Source organism: Pinus tabuliformis, chromosome 1_2 (genome assembly GCF_031772625.1).
Source record: "Pinus tabuliformis cultivar Carrire ecotype Pingquan chromosome 1_2, CPIR1, whole genome shotgun sequence".
Lineage (NCBI taxonomy): Eukaryota > Viridiplantae > Streptophyta > Pinopsida > Pinales > Pinaceae > Pinus > Pinus tabuliformis.
This window is the reverse complement of record NC_142298.1, coordinates 722,067,942-722,074,094: the sequence shown is the minus strand read 5'-3', so window position 1 is coordinate 722,074,094 and position 6,153 is coordinate 722,067,942.

Below are 6,153 nucleotides of genomic sequence, written 5' to 3'. Positions count from 1 at the left end.
AAGAAAGGTTTTTGTGAAGTCCGGTGTAGCTAAGACCGGTGCTTGGCACATTGCCTCTTTAAGATGTTCAAAGGCCTTTGTTGCTTCCGGAGTCCATGAAAATGCATCTTTCTTCAATAATGTTGTTAGAGGTGCTGCTATTCTCCCATAATTCTTAACAAACTTGCGATAATACCCTACCAACCCAAGAAATCCTCGCAGATGCTTTATGGATGTGGGAATTTTCCATTCCTTAATGGCTTTAATTTTGCTAGGGTCTACCTTAACTCCTTCATGAGATACAATATGACCCAAATATTCCACCTCCTGGACTCCAAAGAAACATTTGGATCTTTTTGCATATAATTGTTTCTCCTCCAATAGTTGTAGCACCCTTTCAACATGTTCAACCTGATCCTTCCAAGACTTGTTGTAGATTAGTATATCATCAAAAAATACCAACACAAATTTTCTAAGGAATGGTTTGAAAATTGAATTCATCAAACCTTGAAATGTTGAAGGTGCATTAGTAAGGCCAAAAGGCATCACCAAAAATTCATAATGACCCTCCTGAGTTCTAAATGTCATTTTCGAAATGTCTTCAATCTTCATTCTGATTTGATGATATCCCGAACGAAGATCCAACTTGGTGAAGTAAATTGATCCATGCAATTCATCCAGTAATTCATCAATGACTGGAATGGGGAACTTATATTTAATAGTGAGCTTGTTGAGCTCCCTATAATTTGGACACATGCGCCATGATCCATCCTTCTTGTGCACCAATACTACTGGAGTAGAGAAAGAAATTTGACTTGGTTGAATTATACCAGCCTCTAGCATTTCTGCAACCATACGTTCAATTTCACTTTCATGGACATAGGGATATCTATACGGCCTGATGTTTGGAGGAACACTTCCTGGAATCAGATGAATAGCATGATCATGATCACGCATAGGTGGGAGACCTTTGGGAGTCTCAAATACCTTGGAATGATTGTCCAGGACTTTTTGGAGATCTGGAGAAATAGATGATTCCGATGTGGAAACATCTAGCGAACATAATTGTGCAATTACACCTCTTTGCTCCTTTTTTAGAAGCTTTGTCATACCATTAGAGCTGATTATCATTCTTGGTTTCCCTGCAATACCCCTTAATTCAACTTCCTTTCCTTCTGTAGAAAATTTGATGAAAAGTTCTTGAAAATTAAAAGCTATTGTACCCAAGGATTGTAGCCATTGGACTCCTAGTACAACATCAGCACCTCCCATTGGAATGGAAAGCATTGGGCTAGTCAATACATATTCTCCCATGGATAGCTTGATATTACGGCACCTTCTAGAGCAATTTATTGTTCCTCCATTTTCAATCATCACTTGACACTCTGGTGCTGGATATAGGAAGCAATTCAATTCTTTTGCAAACCTATAATGAATAAAATTGTGGGTGCTTCCTGAATCAATCAACACTATTACCTTTTTCTTCTTGATTTGTCCTTCTATCTTGATGGTTTGAGGAGTGGTAATTCCTGCCAATGCATTACAAGATATGGTCGGATTTATTTTTTCTTCATCTAGGCTTTGTTCCTGGAGTATATCTTCTTCTTTTGACCTTTCTTGCTCTTTTTCTTCTTCCTCTTCACAATCTATGTAGAATAATTTCTTCTCAGCACACTTATGACCTTTAGTGTATTTACTATCACAACTGTAACAAAGCCCTTTTGCTCTTTCTTCTTCCAATTGTTGTGGTGTCAACCTTATAGGTTGTGGAAGACTAGGGGCAACAACACTTCCGTCTTTATAGTTGTGAGTGGTATGCTTCCTGGTTGCCATAATTTTGCTTTCCATTTTTCTTGCTAACCTGAATGCCTTCTCTAATGAATCAGGTTCCCAAAGGCGAACATCATGTTGGATATTATCCTTTAAAGACCATATGAACACATCAATCCTATGCTCCTCTGGAATATCTTTTACCCTTATGTTCAATTTTTGGAACTCCTCAATGTGCTCCATTACTGAACCCTTTTGTTTGAGACTTATCAATTGGCTAAAAAAAATGTTGCTTTTTGTATCTTCATAATGTGCTATCAATTCTCCGTAAAAATTGCCCAAGTGATAAATTTTTTACGAGAGAAAAGCCATTGATACCATACAAACTAATTTGGTTCCAAATATATAGTTGCCATACGTACCTTTTGTGTGTTTTGCACATTATTGAGATCGAAGAACTGCTCCATCTGTAATATCCATGTGGCGGGATCCTTGCCATCAAACTTCCTCATATCGATTTTTGGAATATGGTGGGTCTTCGATCCAACATTAGAATCTATGGAAACATGATTAACATTACTTTTGTTTACATCATGAGTTTCCTTTACAACCTTTTCACCATTAGTAAGTATCTCTTGTAGAAAATTTGTCAAATCTGTCTTCAAATCTGCCATGTCTATCTTCAAATCTGTCTTCAAATTTTCCATATCTTTCTTCAAATCTGTCTTCAAATCTATCTTCAAATTGTCCATCTTAGCTTCAATGCCATTTATCTTAGATTCCATGCCATTTATCTTAGATTCCATGCCACTTATCTTAGCTTCTGTTAGCTTTTGTGAGCGTGACATTTGTTGCACTTGTTCTTGTAGTTTTGATATATCATGTAGCATTTCTTCCTCTTCTTCATGAGTCATGCTAGAGCTTTCAAGTTCCTTACCAGGTGTTTGCAGTTTCTTTCCTCGGGGCATCAGTTACCGATAATAATGCTTTACTATGCCCTTTGAATTCCGTTAAACCAAGCTTACACAAAAATTTAAAAAAAAACTACACACCTTTTTTTCACTTTATAGAAGCCTGATATTGAATCTGATGTATCTATGTAATTTCGGATCATCCAGTTCTGAAATTGTGACCTGTAGTAGCCTTCTATAGTAGCTCTGATACCAAATGTTATGAAACCAGCTCACAAAAAGATAGAAAAGAGAGATCCACGCCTTAGAATTCAGCCTCTTCGAGGGGGCAACCTCCTTTAGATTACATAAATGAACAATTCTTCGATGATACAAATGACAAAACCTCATTTCTATATATAGGAGTCTAAGGAGTCACAATATAATCCAGCCGACCTAACATTAATAATATAAAGCCACAAAAATAACAATAGAGGGATTCTATGTGGCACATAAATAACAACATGGGGGTAATAGGGGCACAACAATATAAATAAGGGGTATAACTACAATAGTAATGGGGTAATCACTAGTATTATAGGGACCCAACAGACCTCATGCATGACAACAACCATTACTCCATTGAACACATTTCCACATGCAACTATCAACATGCATAAGAAATGCCTAATCAACTACATATACGTATGAACTCGTGTAGTCTAACATAAGCGATCAATTCTTGTAACCAACCTACAAGACTGATACATGTAATCAAAACATTCAAGAATGCAACCTAACATACAAGGATGTATTCAAGCTGCATATAATCATATAACCAATCATATACTTCTGACTATGTATCCCACAAAATTACATCAAGTTCCTCATGACAACCTTACGACAATGATGATCAATGTGATGAAATGCAACAAACACATGGAATGCAAATGTAAGAGAGACACATACAACTGTCATGCATGCATGACCAAGCATCTTCATTGAAGGAGAGAGCAACCACACTCTGATACCAATCTTTAACACCCCCTACTCCCAGGTCTACCCAAGAAACCAACCATCCAGGAAAACATGTGATGAGAGAGGTTACTAAGGGATTCAATCTACTAGGTGACCTTAAGGAAATGGAATCGACAGAACATATCAAACAAACCCATCAACATCATAAAAACACCCTCAGGAGACATGTTAGCCACTCAGACAGCTTATCCCTGAGTCCCATTAATTATTTAAGCCTTTTAACCCATAGTCTCTCTCATGCTATAGGCAAGACAATGAGCAACAACTCAAAGTCGCGCTCATAGGCCTCTGTGCCAACGACTGTGGACTTTTCTTAACAGACCTGTGCCAGTGACCCTGAGATTTAAGGCACTTTTCTAACCCAGAATCCAAACCTCTTCCCAAAACTTGCTACAAATTTCATAATCCATCAAATAGATGACAATAATGCTGATAAATCAAATATCAACCTCAGGACTAGGCTTGAGCATCCCCAATCAGGATTGACATTCTGTCAAACACTTGACATCAGTGTAACCTACAAGTCTAGGATACAAGACAGAGCATAAATGACTAAAAGAACTTATGAAACATAACGAGAGGGATCACCTCTTTCTCCATTGAACTATCATACCATCAATTAGGTCTTGTATCCATCCATTTAATAATTACAAGGTAATACATGAAATAACCATTACATGACTTAGTCACATAACCATGCTTATAACCAGAATTAAACCATATAAATATTAGATATATGACAACCATTAAATCCACATACAAGCAAGTACAAAAGTAAGAAAATTCGGCCATTAATCATAGGAAAATTCGACCAGGTTCGAGACTTCCACGCACCACCCAACCATAGAGATGTTGAACCAAATCTTTCTTTCAGCCACTCACCCCCAAGCCATATTTGAAGCATGAATGTGGGATCTCATATAATAAGCAATCCAAGAATAACCAAGGAAATCCATAGGTTAAACCACCTTCACCCTCCCCAAACCATGATCATACCAAAATTGGTGTTCTAATCACAATCGAGCTGAACTTGGAATGCCATCCAGAATCTGTCGCTATCCTTAAGGAATTTTCCATCTCCTTGTCTCTCAAGCTTTACGGCAATCCAATACTAGATCACTAGGCCCTAGACCGAGACCAGATTCTTAGGATTTATCGTAATCCAAACCTAGATCACTAGGCCCTAAACCAAGACTTCTCCCTTAGGCTTTACCGTGTATCCCACCAAAACTGGTAAAGGGATTCCTAGGTCTTTGGGAATGGACCTTGAGACCACCTCCGCCCAGGATTCTGAAATCCATCTAGCAAACCAAAGCTCAAAAACTGAGTCAAACATCCCAACATACCGTGACATCTAGAAAAAGGCAAGGCTAAGATGAAAACCACTGTCATAACCCGAAAAAAACGAGGCCATTGGCAACAAGAGAACCATACACCAACATGCAAAGCCATGCATGTTCAAACAAGCAGGGAAATCACACATGCCAAAGGCTACCTGTAAGTATTCCTATTGAGGTCACTTGATCTTTCTTTCCTTTCCTTCCTTTCTCTTTGCTTGCTTTTCCTTCCTTGATCCAAAACTAGAGTGCTCCAAGAAAACTCTAAGAGACCAAGAGTGAGAGACAGAATAATAAGAGAGCTCCAAACTTGAATTGACAAAAGGTTAGCAAAAACTTTCCTACTGATCCTCAGAAGCTATGTTATGAATGAGGCCTCTAATTTCTTCATTTTCCGTTATTTTCTTCATTTTCCTCCTCAAATGCAACTTGTGACCTTTCACCTTACTTTTCTCCTAATTTCCTTTATTTTCATAAATAAATGTTCCAAAAATGCCTTTTTTCCTTTTAATTTCTTTTTTGTATCCTTTTCCAATTTTCCTTAGCCAAAACACACATTCAGTGATCCCCACTAGGATATCTTTGCCCAACATTCATCTTGGAATAAGTGTCCCTTCACCATGGTCTTATTTTTGCTTTATTGACTTTTATTACATGAACTTGTCACCGGGGTTGTTATAGAACCCTCCCCCTTGGGGAACACCGTCCTGAGAGTTAAACCACACCATGACCTTAGCAAACTGCTGAAAAGTAAACATACTTCCCATGGAGATTTATAACTTAGCTCGTTGCAGTATTTACAATGAAATACCTGCTCAAAAGAAAAACATCACAACAACATGACAATATAACAACCATAATAATATGAAACCCATACTGCTTATTGGATATTTATAACTTAGCTCATGGAGGTATTTACATCCATATACATATACATACATATTCCAAAACATCAACAAAACGTATGCCAAACATATACCAACCTCAAATCAAAACTGCATTGCCTCAACCAACAAACAATGAAGGATATAGGGCGTGCATATGATCTTCCATCTCTAATGTAGCTTCTTTAGACCCAAAGTGCCTCCACTGCACTTTAACTTTTTGGGTGTGGAGCCTAATCATCTTCTTTATTCAGA